General features: G+C 45.2%; 1 protein-coding gene across 1 annotated transcript in view; it reads right to left on the bottom strand.

Annotated features, from left to right (window-relative positions):
• Window positions 1-4843: 4843 nt before the first annotated feature.
• GC (GC vitamin D binding protein) overlaps window positions 4844-20549 on the bottom strand; it is a 257077-nt gene continuing 241371 nt past the window's right edge. Inside the window, exon 13 of the mRNA XM_068233393.1 lies at window positions 4844-5031. The gene's annotated coding sequence lies outside the window, so the exon portion shown is untranslated. The remainder of the gene's footprint in view (window positions 5032-20549) is intronic.

Raw genomic sequence — 20549 nt, forward strand, 5'->3', positions numbered from 1 at the left:
ATTTCTTCCAGAGTAAAATGAGCCATAAATTACTCTTCTCCTCTGTTGCTGTCACTCAGTAGCGTCACTAGAGGGGGTGCAGTAGCTGCGGACCGCACCAGGTGTCACTTGCAGAGGGGGTGACACCAAGTTTCAGGCTAAGGGAGAGTGGAGTAGGCTATGTAAATATGTACCAGGCTAGTGTCTGATGTACATCTCCCTCCTGCTTTACTCCCCTTGGGGCTGCTCCTTGTTGAGCTTATAACAGAGTTCACAGGATAACAGGGCCACATGGTGATCATTTTAACACCCCCTTATTACAAGCAACGTTACTACCTGGTGAGGTTGGAGGTTCATGGGGTAAGAGGGGGTGACACCATGAGTTTCTGCACCGGGTGACACCAACCCTAGTGACACCTCTGCTATCACTTACAGTAAGCAGTAAAAATGTGAAAGAACCAACACGTTTTGGACTAGCCCATCTCCTCATGTGGGGTTCTCGGGATTATCTTTATTTTCAAAAGCTCTTAATGAACGGCAGTTGCTCCATCCAACTGCCAAAAAAGTGTACGGTGAGCAGGCAGGCAAGCCAGCATCTTTGTTTACATTTTTTTCAGGAAGTGTCTTTATAAAGAATAAAGGTCATGCTGAGAGTCCCCTATGAAGAGATGGACTAGCCTAAAATCTGTCGGTAATGTCACATTTCTTCTACTTACTGTAAGTGACAGCAGTATAGGAGAAACATTATTTATGGCTTATTTTACTCTGAAGAAATGTACTTCTTATTTGTATGTGTTTACATATATTTAAAATTTTAAGATTATTGCATTAGTGGTCATTTAAATCATTGATTCACCCAGGGAAAAAAAAATCTATCTTTTTTTTTTCAGTCATGGTGGTACAGTCATTCACTAGCAGTTTTTTGTGCAGAATTTCAGGCTCAATTCAGTTTCCCTTTTCATTTACATCCTAAACCAAGCTAGATTTCAACAAGTGTAGCGGAGGACACCACAGTACTGTAGTTGAATTAACAGTCACCATGATTAGTGGTATGATGCAGAGCAACATTCTCTAACCACTATGAACATAGTAGTTATTTGGGTTGAAAAAAGACATACGTCCATCGAGTTCAACCAGAACAGACAGAACAGACAGACAGACACAGAACATTTATATCATGCTTTTCGCCCGGACTCAAAGCACCAGAGCTGTAGCCACTAGGGTGCGCTCTATAGGCCGTAGCCAGGCCCGTTTCTTGCCCCGTGCGGAGCGTGCGGCCGCCCGGGGCGCTGTTGGGAGAAGGGCGCTATAACGGAGGTGGGAGCCGGAGCCGCGGGGAGGGCAGCCCGACCTCTCCCTCCCTCTCCTCTCCCGGGCGCCCTCCGTGCTCCCCCCTCAGATGCAGAGTCCGTGAGCAGGCAGGGAAGTGCTGTTTACAGCTCACCTGCCTGGCTCCAAGCGCTGCTCTCTCGCCGCTGGTCTGTCTCCTCTCTCTGTATACGTACTGATACACGCTGCTTCCGGCTACAGGAAGCAGCGTGTATCAGTACGTACAGAGAGAGGAGACAGACCAGCGGCGAGAGAGCAGCGCTTGGAGCCAGGCAGGTGAGTTGTAAACAGCGCTTTCCTGCCTGCTCACGGATTCTGCATCTGAGGGGGGAGCACGGAGGGCGCCCGGGAGAGGAGAGGGAGGGAGAGGTCTGGCTGCCCTCCCCGCGGCTCCCCCCTCCATTATTGGGGACAGCTACCTATCTAACCTATCCTGGGGGCACCTACCTAATCTAACCTATGATGGGGGGCAGCTGCCTAATCTAACCTACGCTGGGGGGCACCTACCTATCTAACCTACACTGGGGGGCACCTACCTAATCTAACCTACACTGGGGGGCACCTACCTAATCTAACCTACACTGGGGGGCACCTACCTAATCTAACCTACACTGGGGGGCAGCTACCTATCTAACCTATACTGGGGGCAGCTACCTAATCTAACCTACGCTGGCTGGCAGCTACCTATCTCTAACCTATACTGGGGGCACCTACCTAATCTAACCTACACTGGGGGGCACCTACCTAATCTAACCTACACTGGGGGGCACCTACCTAATCTAACCTACACTGGGGGGCAGCTACCTATCTAACCTACACTGGGGGGCAGCTACATAATCTAACCTACACGGGGGGGGGGGCAGCTACCTATCTAACCTACACCGGGGGGCAGCTACCTAATCTAACCTATACTGGGGGGCAGCTACCTATCTAACCTATACTGGGGGGCACCTACCTAACCTATACTGAGGGGCACCTACCTAACCTATACTGGGGGGGGCAGCTACCTAATCTAACCTATACTGGGGGGCACCTACCTATCTAACCTATACTGGGGGGGCAGCTACCTAATCTAACCTATACTGGGGGGCACCTGTCTAATCTAGCCTATACTAGGGGGCAGCTACCTAATTTAACCTGTACTGGGGGCACCTACCTATCTAACCTATACTGAGGGGCACCTACCTATCTAACCTACACTGAGGGGCACCTACCTATCTAACCTATACTGGGGGGGGGCAGCTACCTATCTAACCTATACTGGGGGGGCAGCTACCTATCTAACCTATACTGGGGGCACTTATCTAACCTGTATTGGGGGCACCTACCTAGGTAGCTTATACAGGTGGCAACTATACTGGCTACCTATATTGCAGGCACCTACCTAAATAACCTATACTGGGGGGCACCTACTTATTTAACCTATGCTGTGGGCAACTATTCTGGCTACTTATATTAGAGGCACCCACCTAGCTAACCTGTACTGGAGCACCTACCTATCTAACTTATACCGGGGGCGCCTGCCTATCTAACCTATACTGGGGGCAACTATACTGGCTACCTATACTGGAGGCACCTACCTGGCTAACCTATAGCGGGGGCAACTATACTGGCTCACCTATGCCTGGCTACCTATACTGGGGTACCTATTCTTGGCTACCTATACTGGGGGGACCTATACTAAGTGCAACTAGACTTGGCTAACCTATACTGCGGGCACCCATACCTTGCTCGGGGGGGGGGCGCAATTTTTACACCCTCGCCCTGGGTAAATTTTAGCCTAGAAACTGCACTGGCCGTAGCAGTGTTAGGAAGTTTTACCCAAGGTTTCCTACTGAAATAGGTGCTGGCTTACTGAACAGGCAGAGCCGAGATATTGCACACCAATGGATTTATAATTCTCTAATGCACCTGGCAAATGTAGTAGAATTTTTTTTTTTAAGTGAAACAGCCAATTTTACTGCATCTAGTTGCTTTAATAAGAAATACAATCCTTCCTTACATTCTGTCATGTATATATTTTTTTGCATTTAACCACTTCAGGCCTACCGGCCTCAGGCCCCTTATGGATCCGAGACTGCTGGTACAAAAAATGGGGCCTACAGACATCACACTGCACAGATTTGCTGCTACCGCCGATTGCACTGCTCTCCTGTCACTGAAGTTCACTCGCTCTGTGGTTGCTATCAGAGCCGAGCTCTGTGAGCCAATCAGGAGCCGATTTCATTGGCTCCTGATCCCGTGATCAATGTGAGCCAATGAGATAAATGTGAGCCAATGTGATCAATGTGAGCTTGTGCAGGGCGCTAATTGAAATCTACATCCCGGCAGGCATAACAGCTCCCAAACAGGGCGTAGTTTTCAATGAACACTGCCTGGAAGCGGTTAATGAAAAACCGAGCTGGCCGATTACTATAAAAAGACATCTTACATGATCCAGGGGGGCTAGCTGGATCAGGTGGAGTATTTTTCCGCCATTACCAGCTGCTCCTTTATTGTTTTTTAGGAAGTTTCATTTTCAAAACATCTAAAACTGTCATTATTCAGCTAAGACAATAAAAACTTTAATCTCATTTTTTAGCTGTTAAAAACAAAATGAGGCCTCCTGCACACTGCAAGCGATTCAGATTCAGATTCCGCTTTTTAATCTGTTTTTACATCCGATTCAGATTCCGATTTGCAGTTTGCTCCCTGCACACTGAAAATCAGAATCTGAATCGGATGTAAAAACAGATTAAAAAGCGGAATCTGAATCGGAATCGGTTGCAGTGTGCAAGAAGCCTTAAGCTCAACACACACCATACAATCTTGGTTGTACAGATTTACCAAATCTATGTAGTATAAGGGTCAACAGATTGAACATACCTGGAATGATTGATTGGATAAGCTCTTATACTACATGAAAGTGGTAAGATTTAACAATCAAGATTGCATGGTGTGTGTTGAGCCTTAGACTGTGGGATTCCAAGAAATGTCTATTCAGGAGTAGGACTCTAGATACAGTTGTTTCTCTCACCAGTTTATTTTAAGTTCAGGTTTGCTTGAATGGGGTTACAAACTCGCAGACAGCACTGCATTCACATATCTTTAAGTTTGGCTTTAATGAACTAGTTTGAAAAACATTTTTTATTTTAATTGACTAATGTTCCAGAAAGGGAGAAGTCAGAAATTTCTTTTTTCAGGTCAATATGTTGTGTTTTGATGGTTTAGTCCAGCAGGACATGCCCTGGTGTGTCTGCACTGTGTTCCTCCTAAATCTATTCAGGCCCATTTGCTTTGAAATCTGCTGAAGCTTTTTGTCTAGTTATTAAAAGAAGATGAGTAAGGAGGTTTGTTCTTTTACATTAACAGATAATGATAAAGAGAGATTTTGCATAATAACACCCCTACAGTTACTGATCACTGTGAGATTGTACTTCAATTATTATTCAAGACCAGGGGCCCTTTTTGTTTTATGAAAGCTGGATAACACTACTTTACATATATTACCTCCCATTTAGCTTGCAGTGAATAATTGACTGATGAGATATAGTAGTTCAATCACAGATTTCACATGCTTTATTTTATTTTCATTAGAAGAAAAATCCACCACAGGGACCATTATTACTCAGGGAGCAAATATTTATAGATTTACATTTGTGAATTAAAAGCTGTTGTAACTTCATCTGCAATACAAGTTCTTTTGTTTTCTTTAATGTGATTGGACTTCATTTATCCTGGAATCTGAAAAAGAGAAATTCATTACCATCATCATCAACAACCTTCAGCACCAACTATGTAATCAACCTAAAACATTAATTCACCTAAAAATTCAATCTAAGTTATCTTCAGTCTTAGCAGTTCAGCCAATCACTGGCTGTTATGATTGTAGCACTACAAGAAAGGTCAGCTTTGCCGTTACACTTACATCCACAGCCAGGTTAGGCCTCCCCTGATGTGTCAGAGGATTCTTGGGTGCAGTGGCGGCTCCAGGATTTTTTTTTTAGGGGGTGCTATGCAGGTGCTGTACCAATTTCCGGGGTAGCTAACGACCTGCGGCGCAAAAAATGGGTGTGGCTACAACCTGCGGCACGCTAAGTGCTCTGCGGCGAATAAATGGGTGTGGTCATGACCGGATGAGGGTGGGGCTAACTGTAATTTAAAGTGAACCCAGGGTGAGAGTGATATGGAGGCTGCCATATTTATTTCCTTTTAAACAATTCTAGTTGCCTGGCAGCCCTGCTGATCTATTTGGCTGTAGTAGTGAACTGAATTACACCAGAAACAAGCATGCAGCTAATCTTGTCAGTTCTGACAATATTGTCAGAAACCCCTGACCTGCTGCATGCTTGTTCAGGGTCTATGGTTGAAAGAATTAGAGGCAGAGGACCAACACGGCAGCCAGGCAGCTGGTATTGCTTAAAAGGAGATAAATATGGCAGCCTCAATATTATTCTCACCTCGGGTTCCCTTTAAAAGTGCAACGCAAAGACAGAGGGCCCAAGTTTTGTGCAGGTTTTCTCAAGAAAATACACGTAATGTGAGCAAATTTAAACAAAAAACACGTTCAATAACCCCAATATGCACAATCGTTATCAGATATGACCCCAATATGCACAATCGTTATCAGATCTGACCCCAATATGCACAATCGTTAGCAGATCTGGCCCCAATATGCACAATCGTTAGCAGATATGACCCCAATATGCACAATCGTTAGCAGATATGACCCCAATATGCACAATCGTTAGCAGATATGACCCCAATATGCACAATCGTTATCAGATATGACCCCAATATGCACAATCCTTATCAGATATGACCCCAATATGCACAATCGTTATCAGATCTGACCACAATATGCACAATCCTCAGCAGATCTGACCCCAATATGCACAATCCTCAGCAGATCTGACCACAGTATGCACAATGCTCAGCAGATCTGACCCCAATATGCACAATCCTCAGCAGATCTGACCCCAATATGCACAATGCTCACCAGATCTGACCCCAATATGCACAATCCTCAGCAGATCTGACCCCAATATTCACAATCCTCAGCAGATCTGACCACAATATGCACAATGCTCAGCAGTTCTGACCACAATCAGCAGCACTACCTGAAAAAGAAAAGAAAAACCCATTTACTCACCTACAGTCAGAAGACCTCCTGTCCCAACCTCCTCCTCTCCCGACCTCCTTGTGGCGCTGTATTCACATCCACTGATTACATCTCCTGGTATGCATTGCTGGCACCGCCAACTTATTACAAAAGCTGACTGGCAAGTGGAGAGGATGGTGCATTTCATATCGGCTGGGGGCCAGAGGAGCATTGTCATCCTGATTCAAAACGTCTTGCCCAAACGTAAATTACTGATGCCTCCCTTCCCCATGGCATACACCATTATGAAGCTCCCTTTATGGGGATGTTTATTTTTGTTTTTATCCTGGTTCTCAGGTTGCTTTAAGAATAGTTCAGATCTGGTTACCAGACAAAGCAGATTTATTAAGTGGCAAGGGGCTGTAAAATATTCAGCCTGGCTCAAGTGCGATCACAATGTAAAAGTACAATGGGAATGCGAAAGTTTGGGCAACCTTGTTAATCGTCATGATTTTCCTGTATAAATCGTTGATTGTTACGATAAAAAATGTCAGTTAAATATATCATATAGGAGACACACACAGTGATAGTTGAGAAGTGAAATTAAGTTTATTGGATTGTATGCAAAAAAGAAAAAGCATGTGCACCATCCGTCCTTAGCTGCTCATGATTATTGGCAGTAATAATCATCCATTCTTCCTCATAGTACTGTCGGAGCACACGTCCCAAAGTGACAGGCAGAGAGGATCCGGCGGTGAGAGACTTGCTTATTAACCCCTTTCACTGTTAATGCTTGTTGGTCACATGGAGTGCCACACTATTATTGCTTCTTGTGTGAAGTTTATTGGATTTACAGAAAGTGCACAATAATTGTTTAAATAAAATTAGGCAGGTGCACAAATTTGGGCACTGTTATCATTTTATTGATTCCAAAACCTTTAGTATAATTATTGAAACTCAAATTGGCTTGGTAATAGGCATGCTCGGAATTGCAATTTTCCGTTCCGTGGTAATTCCGCATCCCGCTGATCCGAAATTCCGGTTCCGATTCATTCCGGCGGTATTCCGGAGCTGTTCCGCGCAATTCCGCCGAAAATTTTTTGATCTCTCTCTCTCTCTCTCTCATCCTCTTATATCATCCTGTAGGGAATTGCAGTTTATCAAAACAGCTTACATACCATAGATGAGATTTGAACCCAGGCCTCAGTGTGTAGTAGGTATCTGTCTTACCCACGAGACCATCAACCACACTACATGCTAAAGCTGGCCTAGCATGTACCATTATGATCAATTCATTAGAAAAAGTAGCATGATTAAGGATTTGTACTTTTTTAAAAGCCAGCTTACATACCTTTGCCAGGATTTGAACCCAGGTATCAGTGTGTAGTAGGTATCTGTCTTACCCTCTAGACCACCAACCACACTACATGCGAAAGCTGGCCTAGCATGTACCATTATGATCAATTCAATAGATGGAGGAGGAGGAAGGAGGAGGAGGAGGAGGAATTCCGTTTGAGAGGTTTAGCAATTCCGTTCCGACTACCGGAATCGAAAATGACCTAATTCCGAGCGGAATCACGGAATTTACAATTCCGCGGAATTCAGCGAGCATCCCTACTTGGTAAGCTCAGCAACCCCTGTCCTACATACACAGATGAATCCAATTATGAGAAAGAGTATTTAAAGGAGTCAATTGTAAGTTTCCCTCCTCTTTTAATTTTCTCTGAAGATTATCAATATGGGAGTCTCAAAAATACTCCCAAATGACCTGAAGACAAAGATTGTTCACCATCATGGTTTAGGGGATAAGGATACAGAAAGCTGTCTCAGTGATTTCAGCTGTCTGTCTCCACAGTTAGGAACATATTGAGGTAATGGAAGACCACAGGCTCAGTTCAAGTTAATGCTCGAAGTGGCGGACCAAGAAAAATCTCGGATAGACAGGAGTGACGAATGGTGAGAACAGTCAGAGTCAACCCACAGACCAGCACCAAAGACCTACAAAATAATCTTGCTGCAGATGGAGTCACTGTGGATCATTCAACCATTCGGCGCAATTTACACAAGGAGATGCTGTATGCGAAAGTAATGCAAAGGAAGCCTTTTCTTTGCCCACAGCATACACAGAGCCGCTTGAGGCATGCTAAAGCACATTTGGACAAGCCAGCTTCATTTTGGAATAAGGTGCTGTGGACTGATGAAACTAAAATTGAGTTATTTGGGCATAACAAGGGGCGTTATGCATGGAGGAAAAAGAAAACAGCATTCCAAGAAAAACACCTGCTACCTACAGTAAAATATGGTGGTGGTTCCATCATGCTGTGTGGCCAGTGCAGGGACTGGGAATATTGTCAAAGTTGAGGGACGCATGGATTACACTTAGTATCAGCAGATTCTGGAGACCAATGTCCAGGAATCAGTGACAAAGCTGCGCCGGGGCTGGATCTTTCAACAAGACAACAACCCTAAAAACTGCTGAAAATCCACTAAAGCATTCATTCATGCAGAGGAACAAGTACAACGTTCTGGAATAGCCATCTCAGTCCCCAGATCTGAATATAATTGAAAAACTCTGGTGTGGGTTAAAGAGAGCTGTCCATGCTCGGAAGTCATCAAACCTGAATGAACTAGAGATGTTTTGTAAAGAGGAATGGTCCAAAATACCTTCAACCAGAATCCAGACTCTCATTGGAACCTACAGGAAGCGTTTAGAGGCTGTAATTTCTGCAAAAGGAGGATCTACTAAAATTGATTTCATTTCTTTTTTGTGGTGTCCAAATTTATGCACTGCCTAATTTTGTTTAAACAATTATTGCACACTTTCTGTAAATCCAATCTATATATATAAAAGGCTACGTGCCTCAACCTTCGAGCAAGAAGAAGAAATAGTGCCCTGCCCCCACGGCCAGTCCAAGCAGAAGAAGGGGCCGGTCCAAACAAGAAGAAGACGTAGCGCCCCGCCCTCAGGGCCGGTTGTAGACTTTTTGCCACCCCCCTCAGCCGTGGGTGGGGGGCCGCCGAGCTTGAGGGGGTAGCGGGCAGGAAGGGGGTATTGGGCACAGTGGTGGCCCTTCCTTTACCTGGGTCCCCCATCTGCGCTACCCCTCAAGCTTAACTTCAGCAGCAGCCGCCACTATTAGTAAGCGGCAGTGGGTGGGGATGACTCACCTGTTCCGCGTTCCAGCGTGTGTTCCACTGTCGTCACTTCCTTCAATGCCGTCCACTTACAATAAAGTGGGCAGCATTGCAGGAAGTGACGATAGTGGAATGCACACTGGAACGTGGAAGAAGTGAGTCATCCCCGCCCGCTGCCTCTTACTACCGTCTTTCCCCGAAAATAAGACAGTGTCTTATATTAATTTGTGCTCTAAAAGGTGTGCTAGGTCTTATTTTCAGGGGATGTCTTAAATTTCTATTAGGAAGTGTCTCTCAGCAGATTTCCTGTTCCTTTGTACTGTGATGTTCATGGATTTGAAAGTATGCTACTGTACTGATCAGGCACCTGCCCTGTCTTCCCTGCACACTGCTGATAACCTTGCTGTGTGCTGGGATGACAGGATCAGTGCCCGATTGGCACTGCACCACTGTGTCCCCACTTCCTGGTTGCCTCTTCCTCCTCTTTAACTTCCGTTAGGGCTTATTTTTGGGGTAGGGCTTATATTTCAAGCATGCTCAAAATTCCAGCTAGGGCTTATTTTCAGGTTAGGTCTTATTTTCAGGGAAAGAGGGTAATAGTGGCGGCTGCTGCTGAAGTTAAGCTGGAGGGGGGGGGGGCGCAGATGGGGGACCCAGGTGAGAGAGGGGGTTCCGACCTCCCTCCCTGCCGCTGTACCCAATACCCCCTTCTTGCCCGCTACCCCCTCCAGCTCAGTGGACCCCCACCCATGGCTGGGGGGGTGGCGGTGAAAAGTCTAGGACCGGGGACAGGGGAGCACTGATGGGGGACCCAGCTGTGCCCAATACCCCCTTGCCCCCCCTTGCCCTGTCTTTGTAATTATGCGGCATATGCTACGCCGCGGGTCGGCTAGTAAACTTAATTTCTCTTGTCAAATATCACTGTGTGTGTCTCCTATATAATATATTTAACTGACATTTTTTATCATAACTACCAACAATTTATACAGGAAAATCCTGAAGATTAACAAGGTTGCCCAAACTTTCGCATCCCACTTTTGTTCATATATATATACTAATCACATAATTGTTTTAACCTTCAAAATTATAATATGACTGCCTGCCTAGTAAGTGAATGTAATATTACAACAATGTAACATTGAATTATGATTATGAAGGAAATCATTATTTATTTATAGTGGCATAGGCACATTTTCTGATACAGTACATTAGGTTAAAAGTCAAAGAAGTTGGTTTAATTAAAGATTGTAGAAGCATATAAATAAGTGCTCCAAGTCAGATTATGCTGTACAAGTTACTTTCTGTTAAACACAAACGAGTGAGATGACACTCAGCCATCAAAGTACAACATACCACAGGAGATTATAGCTAGACGAATGTGGCTATATCATTTGCATTTCATAGAAAGGGTCTTTTTTTTATTTTTGATCCTTACCTTAACCGACCTATCTGTCAAAAGTTTTCTCTTTGTTTAACTTTTAACAGCTTAGCCTTCACAACGTTTTCGTATCAAACAGCGAACAGAACAAGTTGTTTACTCCTCCTATCATTATTACCCTCTATCTTCTTTTTCTCTGTTACCTCCCAAAATATCCTAAAGACAATGTACATGTATTTAAACCATGTCTGACAGCTGAAATGGGAACTAAATTATTAATAAAGTGTGTTCAAATTAAAAGAGTGATCCCTTTGTTATTGAGACACTGAATCCTCTGGATAATTGGTGTAAGTTTCCACTAAATCTTCCAGCTGACCTAACTGACATCGCATTAGTTCTGTTGGCTATGTTAGACTATTGGAAATTCTGAGCCTGTATAATAGCGATATTTTGATCAGAAATAGTCTAATGAAGAAAAAAAGTTCTGTGTATCTTAAAGAGTAACTGTCAGGCTGCAAAAGCTAATTTAAACCTCTATTCTCCTGTGTTAAACAGTTTAGAAGGAAGCCAAAAAGGCAATACTGCAGTTAAAAATCTCTCTTACTTTAGATGTTTGCTGACAGCAAGGCTCCGTATTCCCAGGCTCCTAAGGAGGACGCAAGCCGAATAACAGATACTGCAAAGCATTCTGGGGCCCTCCCCTGGCTGCTAGTGAGGCTCAAGTTTCAACAGCATGTAACAGTCTAGCTCACAGCACTAATAAATCTCGGGCAGAGTACACTGCAGGAGTCCGCTATTGTTCCTAGCCACATGGCTAATTAATATTCACTGCACAGTAGTGTTATTCATTGTCAGCGTTTGTGAGAGTGGAATCATCAGGAAGCAGGCAGGACATGACGACACATTTGGCTTCATAGGAGACAGACAAACATGGAACCTGCCATGAGCTGTCAGGAGCATCATTCTCTGCAAATACTATATAAAAATTATGTGAAGTACAAACGTGGACAGTGAAATGCATATGTAATGTAAGTACAGCCAATCTTTAGCTACTGATATATGTGTTTATTTTCTCTGAGACCTTATACCTAACAGCTCCTCTTTAAAGAGGAATTTTAACCAAGGAGTAAACTTCATTCCATTCAGTGGCTGATATCCCATTCCTATCAGAAATCTTTTCACTTGGGGTCTGTGTGGCTGATATTTTTGAGAAACCCCTCCCACAGTGTGATGTCATGGTCATTATGGTCATCATGGTCATGACAGTTTCCTGTCTGTGAATGATGTTGCATTGTGAGAAATAATGGACGTTTCCAAATGTGAAGTAAGCAGTAACTCCTTCTGTGAATATCCACACACACATATATATTGATATATAACACTCCATCCAAAATGCATAGAGAAACAAGCATGTGTGTGTGCACATTACCCTTGTCAATTTCAACTAATTAAAAAAAAATGTGCAGCCCTCATTTTCCAAGCCTTTTTACTCCCTTCATCTACTGTGCAGAACCCCATCAGATGTCTTATAACTTTGGATGGTGCTTTACAAGAAGGCTATAGCCCCAGATTAGAGATGGCCCGAACGGTTCGCACGCAAACTTATTCACTTGAACTTCAGTGGTTCGCGTTCACGGTGAACCACAAACTATATGTGAGTTTGACCCGCCCCCTATACTACATCATTAGGGTCCACTTTGACCCTCTATATCACAGTCAGCAGATACAGGGTAGCCAATCAGGCTACACTCCCTCCTGGAGCCCCCCCCCCCCTTATAAAACGCAGGCACTGTCAGCCTTTTCACTCACTGGTGTGGCTGCAGTAATTACAGAAGGGAGAGAACCTGCTGATATAAGGAAAGCTTAGTTAGGCTCTTGTGTTAGGCTTGTTAGCTTGCTCCTTGCTGATACTTATTACTAAAAAAAAGCACTCCTCAACAGCTCTTTTAAGAGCTAATGTTGTTCTTGTGATCTATTTTTTTTGGTGTGTTTCTCACAGACACTTGTGTTGCATATACAGCCCTGTCAGTCAGTCGCAGCTGCTGGACCTTGGCCCCTTGGTAATTCCTACTGTGCCACTGCCAGGCCCAGCACATTCAGTGACTACCTGTGTGTGTGACAGCTACACATTTGTAATCCCTGCAATCCCTGCATTCAGTAGTGCACCTACCTATGTGACCGCAAGCAGTGTAATATTATATACCAGTCACTCGCTGCACCTGGTCACGGTACCTGTGTGTGTGACAGCTGAGCATTTGTAATACCAATCACTGCATACCTATCTGTTCAGTGCACCTACCTACATGAGTGCACGCAGTGTTATATACCACCAGTCACTGTACCTGTTCACGGTACCTGTGTGTGTGACAGCTGCACATTTGTAATACCAATCCCTGCATACCTGTTCAGTAGTGCACCTACCTACGTGACCGCAAGCAGTGTTATATTATATACCAGTCACTTGCTGCACCTGTTCACGGTACCTGTGTGTGTGACAGCTGCACATTTGTAATACCAATCACTGCATACCTACCGGTTCATTGCACCTACCTACGTGAGCGCACGCAGTGTTATATACCACCAGTTACTACACCTGTTCACGGCACCTGTGTGTGTGACAGCTGCACATTTGTAATACCAATCACTGCATACCTACCTGTTCAGTGCACCTATATACATGAGCGCATGCAGTGTTATATACCACCTGTCACTGCATCTGTTCACGGTACCTGTGTGTGTGACAGCTGCATATTTGTAATACCAATCACTGCATACCTACTTGTTCAGTGCACCTACCTATGTGAGCGCACAAAGTGTTATATACCACCTGTCACTGCATCTGTTCACGGTACCTGTGTGTGTGACAGCTGCATATTTGTAATACCAATCACTGCATATCTACCTGTTCAATGCACCTACCTACGTGAGGGCACGCAGTGTTATATACCACCAGTCACTGCAGCTGTTCACGGTACCTGTGTGTGTGACAGCTGCACATTTGTAATACCAATCCCTGCATACCTGTTCAGTAGTGCACCGACCTACGTGACCGCAAGCAGTGTTATATTATATACCAGTCACTTGCTGCACCTGTTCATGGTACCTATGTGTGAAAGCTGCACATTTGTAATACCAATCACTGCATACCTACCTGTTCAGTACACGTACCTACGTGACCACACTCAGTGTTATATACCACCAGTCACTGCACCTGTTCACGGCACCTGTGTGTATGACAGCCACACATTTGTAATACCAATCACTGCATACCTACCTGTTCAGTGCACCTACCTACATGAGCGCACACAGTGTTATATACCAGTCAATCGCTGCACCTGTTCATGGTACCTGTGTGTCTGTGACAGCTGCACATTGTATTGATACCAGTCACTGCATACCTGTTCAGTGCACCTACATGACTGCACTCAGTGTTAAATTATATACAAGTCACTGCATACCTGTTCACGGTACCTGTGTGTGTGACAGCTACACATTTGTAATACTAGTGTAATGATCCGCTCAGCTGCCTGCACAGGCAGGCAGCTTTTTGACCACTGTTCAGGTCTGCATTCTGCAGGTCTCTGGAAGAGAGACCTTTTGTCAGTTTTGCAGCTTGCTGCTGTTGTGGAATTTGCATGCGTTGGTCATGTAAATTTCTTAGCCACATCCTCTGGAGGTTTGTACTATAAATACCATGTGATATCACAGACCTGGGCTGGTCATAAGGGTTTGTCCTGTGAAACACTCCTGGAGTGTCAGCCTTGCTTATTGTTTGAAGATTAGCTTAGAGTAATCCCTGGGACTGCATTAGGCATCCTTGCTAGGGCAGTCAGGATTGTATTATTTGTATTGCCTGTTCTGTCTGTCTGTGGGGTGCTAACCAGAACAGCGGTTGTTACTGGTAGGCCCTTCTGTTCTGTCTGTCTGTCGTGCTTGGATCACACTAGCCTCTAGCACTAGCGGCTGTGGATCCTTCTGGTCTGCAACTCTCTTGCTGTACTTGGATCACACTTGCTCTGGCAGAAAGAGCAGTGGATCCAGCTCGCTCTGTTTCTATACTTGGATCGCACTCGCTCTGGCGGAAAGAGCAGTGGATCGTATCTCTCACTTATTCCTGTTTTCGTGTATCTGTCTTGTCTGCTACGAACGCTTGCTGGAGGCTCGGTGAGGTAACCGTTAAGCAAGCTCTCTGTTTCATGTTTGTCTGTCAGTGGTTAGTTAGGCGTGCTTGTCTCTGTTGTGCTTAACACGCGGAGACCGCGCAGTAAACGCGTTCGCTGTTGCGAATGAGTGCGGTGTTCGCGTTTAGTTAGCTTTATTATTTTCCTTATCTTCTCATTGTATGATTTGCTGTGCCTTTGCTACTCTCATGCTCTGCCTTGCTGTATCCTTGTGTCACCTCTGGCAATCGCCTCTCTCGCGATTGCGTTCCTACTTCATATCTGCTGTTGTGTATGCACCGTCGCGGGTTGGCGACTAGATTGGTGCACACACATACAATCTGTCCCTTTGCTCAATCTCATTCGATATCGCTTCTCAGGCGATTGCGTTCTCACTCGGTTTCCTTTGTTGTGTGTCCACCGTCGCAGGTTGGCGACTAGATTGGTGCACATACATATATTCCTCCTCTGTACTTATTCTGTCTTGTGTCGCTGTTAGCAATCGCCATCTCTTGCTATTGCCTTCTCACCTTATCTTCATGGTTGTGTGTTCATCGTCGCAGGGTGGCGACTAGATTGGTGGACACGCAGACCCTCTGTCGCTTTGCTCTCTCTCTTTCAGGGCTATCTTGCCCTGCGTTTCTTCCCTTCGTACAATTCCTGTCTGGCGTCTGTGGCAGGGCAGAGGAGCTGTTCCTCTGCACTCCACAGCTCCACCTGCCGACAGGAATTTCCCTCTACAGGTGCTTTGCACCTTTTGCTGGGTTCCCTCAAATTATACGCTTGTGGAGGATTTCCGCAGTGTCAGCGCACGTCCTGTGCGCTGATCATGGAGAGAATTCCACAACCGTTACAGTATGACCAGCCAAACCGAAATTCCCAGTGTAGAGGGAATTTCCGATTTGTACGATTTGGTCAAATATGGGTCCTGTATCTTTAAGAGGTTTAAGATACTGGACTATGAAACTAGAGATGAGTTCATATCAGAATGTTCCAGATTTTTGGCAAATCCTGAATTTCAGGCCACCAATATTTCCACTTGGAGTGGTCAGATTGCTTACAATCTTTTCCAAGGGGATCTGTTCGTGTGGGCTGATGAGTATGCCAGACACAAGAATCTGAGACATAACCCTCGCAGATTTCTGGCTCATGTGTTTTCTCGTAAGCTTGGAACTTGCATGCCAAGTTATTTCTATGAGTTTTTTCCTGCAGTGCAAGATGCTGATCAGATTAGCTTATGCAACATTTCTCTGTCATTACCATATGTTAATGAGTTGGTGCTTGCAGGCCAATCTGCTGATTCGGTTTGTCAGCTAAAAGATTCGTTGCCCTTAGCAACCACAAATAAAGAGGTTATTTCTGTCAAGTCTGAAATGTGCAAAAACATTCAGTATGATAATCAGTTCAATGTTTCTCTTGCCACTTCAGCTTCTAAGCAGATGCAAGAGAACTGCCTGGATACGTTTCTTGCATTTAAACAGACATGCAAAGTGGCTAAAAAGGGAAAAACTAAAAATCGCAAGCATCTGAATAAAACACTCCCTATTGATGTTTACAATGATGTTGCTCAGTCTCCGGGTTTTTTGCCCCAATCCAAAGCTTATGTGGATCCTATTATAGGTAGGATCGCACACTATATTAAAGCAGTTAAAAAAATCTGTTCTTGTTCCTGATCTCTACCCATATGGAGATTATCTTGATACTGGCTTGTTTGAACCTCCATTTGCCTCATGGGACATTGGGGCCTTGATGGAGGAATTTGATTTTGATTGGAAAGCCTTTTGCGATTTTTACATCGCAAAAAGCGAAGATGTCTTGAATGATTGTCTCGATTCTATGTACCTTTTGATTGATTCCGATGAATGTGACGAGGGTGATGTGGATCTGGTGATTTATGTATGGCAGACGATTTTGGATGAGTTGCACATACACCAATCAATTGATTCCAATAAAGAGACATCGTTGTCGGATGATTGTCCCTGCCTTTCTGGGGTAAAGCATGTGAGTCTTGACATTGTGCGATCTGAAATGAATGGGTGTACCAATGTGGTTGAGTCCTGTGCGAATCCTGAAAGATTCTCTCCTGACTGTGTGCAGTTTGATACTATGCGATCTAATGCCTGTTTCTCGGATGTTCTTGCAGATTGTGATCGGCATGAATGTGCCAGTTTTTTCAAGGATGTGTGGGACCCCTTGTCATTTAGAAACAGATCTTTAAGATCTTCCATCTGTGACCCTGCTATGGGGAAAATTCCTAAATTATGCAGCATCAAAAGTAAAATTAATATGTCTAATAAAGTTTCTCCTGATGTTGTCGCTGTTTCCTCTGCTAATGAGTCTTTGTCTCACCCTGTTCACACCTGTAAGGGCCCGTTGCCTAGTGACAGTTGCTCCAGTGTTTCTGTCCTGAACGCCTTACAGTCTGTTCCGCAGATCGCGGAGGTTTGCGCTATGGTAGCGTCAGTTTCACAACCTAAAGCGATTTTGGATTCGCAAGTTTTGCGTTCTGACTCCTCGGATTCGACATTGTTAGCCGCATCTAAGAGTGAGACAGCGCTTCGGTTTTGCGAATCTGATGCTGAAGCTTCTTTGCCTTGCCCAGAGAAGCTTTCTCTGAACCTGCCCTGTACCATGAATGAAAACATGATCTCCACTCGCACTGACATTTCTCAGTCCCTTTCTTGTTCTGAGGAAAATGCTGATTCTGCACCCTGTACTCTGGATGAGTTAATATGGCCTTGTTTGAATCTCCTGCAGTGTCCCTAGAGGCTCATCTAGGTATTGCTACTATACTCACCTGTTTTTCTGCAGTTTTGGAGTTGCAAGCTAGTTTGACTGCTACGCAGAATTCTGGGTGCAGTGAGATTAAAGTTAGGGAGTCAGTGTGTTTTCCAGGAAATATTCCGGTACATTCCGCTCATGATGATGAAATTCAGTCTCAGTTTATGGTGGAACCTTCCCTGGGACATCTGCCCTGTCCACAAAATAATGTTCAAGTTTTGCCCAGTAACATGGATAGTTCAGAATCCTTCGTAGAAAACTTGGAAAATGATGTTCATGAGGTCTTGTCTGATGTCCTGAAGACCTCCGAGTTCCTCCCAAAGGGTGCAGAACTTGTAGGAGATGTCTCCTGCCCCCCAAGTCCTTCTGAGGTGTTGCCCACTTCAGTAGGCATTGCTGCCTTGCTGGCTACTTTTTCAGCTCTGGTGGAGCTTCAGTCATGTGTAGTCAAGGATGATATTACAGTCACAGAAAATTCTGTGGTTAAGTCCGAGTCTTCTTTTGAAAGACCAGTACCTGTGACCTCTACTCGTGATGATTTTCTGCCCGGTCCTGGTTTTGGTCTTGTCGTGTCGGACTCTGAGGTTAGCAGTTCCCCGACATGTCCTGAGGTTTCTCCTGTGCTGGTGTACCCCAATGTGCTCTATGACCCAGAAAGCCCAAGTGTGCCTCGATTACCAGCATGCTCAGATGCTTCCTCAGTGGAGACTTGCTCTGATATGGCCTGCCTGCTTGCATGCCCAGAAGTGGTCCCTGAAAAACCTGATGTTGATGGGGGTCCTGGTAATTCTGAATCCAGAATAATCATAGGTTCCATAAGGGTTCTTGGTAGTTCTCCATGTGAGCCTGGTGATTGTTCTGCCCTCTTGGGATCTCTGTGGAGCTTCAAAAGGTTCTGGGAGATTCTGGGAGAAATTTTGCTTGGTACCCTGGATAGGATCAACAGTGGCTTTTGTGTTGTAAGGGACACTTCGAACAGGTATTGTGGCAGGTTTGGTATTTTCGGACGCTCCCTGGAAGGTGGTGGGTATTGTCTGGAGGGTGTCGATGGCTTCTTCTCTGGCGTTCACAGTCCTGATGGGTGTTATACTGAGACTGGTAGTACTGATGGGCATGTTCCGGTGGCTTTTGCTTCCGATGAGGTCGGTTTCGGCTGGACTGACTCTGGAATTGGGCCTTGTCGGGCTGTCCTGACCTTCATGAGTCTTCAGTTAAAGTCTTTTGCAAATATCAGTTTAGAGGCTTGTCTGGAATCCGACCCTAGAGGGGGGGGGGGGGGTACTGTAATGATCCGCTCAGCTGCCTGCACAGGCAGGCAGCTTTTTGACCACTGTTCAGGTCTGCATTCTGCAGGTCTCTGGAAGAGAGACCTTTTGTCAGTTTTGCAGCTTGCTGCTGTTGTGGAATTTGCATGCGTTGGTCATGCAAATTTCTTAGCTACATCCTCTGGAGGTTTGTACTATAAATACCATGTGATATCACAGACCTGGGCTGGTCATAAGGGTTTGTCCTGTGAAACACTCCTGGAGTGTCAGCCTTGCTTATTGTTTAAAGATTAGCTTAGAGTAATCCCTGGGACTGCACTAGGCATCCTTGCTAGGGCAGTCAGGATTGTATTATTTGTATTGCCTGTTCTGTCTATCTGTGGGGTGCTAACCAGAACAGCGGTTGTTACTGGTAGGCCCTTCTGTTCTGTCTGTCTGTCGTGCTTGGATCACACTAGCCTCTAGCAGTAGCGGCTGTGGATCCTTCTGGTCTGCAACTCTCTTGCTGTACTTGGATCGCACTTGCTCTGGCGGAAAGAGCAGTGGATCCAGCTCGCTCTGTTTCTATATTTGGATCGCACTCGCTCTGGCGGAAAGAGCAGTGGATCGTATCTCTCACTTATTCCTGTTTTCGTGTATCTGTCTTGTCTGCTACGAACGCTTGCTGGAGGCTCGGTGAGGTAACCGTTAAGCAAGCGCTCGCGTCCTCTGTTTCATGTTTGTCTGTCGGTGGTTAGTTAGGCGTGCTTGTCTCTGTTGTGCTTAACACGCGGAGACCGCGCAGTAAACGCGTTCGCTGTTGCGAATGAGTGCGGTGTTCGCGTTTAGTTAGCGTTTATTATTTTCCTTATCTTCTCATTGTATGATTTGCTGTGCCTTTGCTACTCTCATGCTCTGCCTTGCTGTAGCCTTGTGTCACCTCTGGCAATCGCCTCTCTCGCGATTGCGTTCCTACTTCATATCTGCTGTTGTGTATGCACCGTCGCGGGTTGGCGACTAGATTGGTGCACACACATACAATCTGTCCCTTTGCTCAATCTCATTCGCAATCGCTTCTCAGGCGATTGCGTTCTCACTCGGTTTCCTTTGTTGTGTGTCCACCGTCGCAGGTTGGCGACTAGATTGGTGCACACACATACATTCCTCCTCTGTGCTTATTCTGTCTTGTGTCGCTGTTAGCAATCGCCATCTCTTGCGATTGCCTTCTCACCTTATCTTCATGGTTGTGTGTTCATCGTCGCAGGCTGGCGACTAGATTGGTGGACACGCATACCCTCTGTCGCTTTGCTCTCTCTCTTTCAGGGCTATCTTGCCCTGCGTTTCTTCCCTTCGTACAATTCCTGTCTGGCGTCTGTGGCAGGTGTTCCTCTGCACTCCACAGCTCCACCTGCCGACAGGAATTTCCCTCTTTTGCTGGGTTCCCTCAAATTATACGCTTGTGG

Source organism: Hyperolius riggenbachi, chromosome 1, assembly GCF_040937935.1.
Source record: "Hyperolius riggenbachi isolate aHypRig1 chromosome 1, aHypRig1.pri, whole genome shotgun sequence".
Lineage (NCBI taxonomy): Eukaryota > Metazoa > Chordata > Amphibia > Anura > Hyperoliidae > Hyperolius > Hyperolius riggenbachi.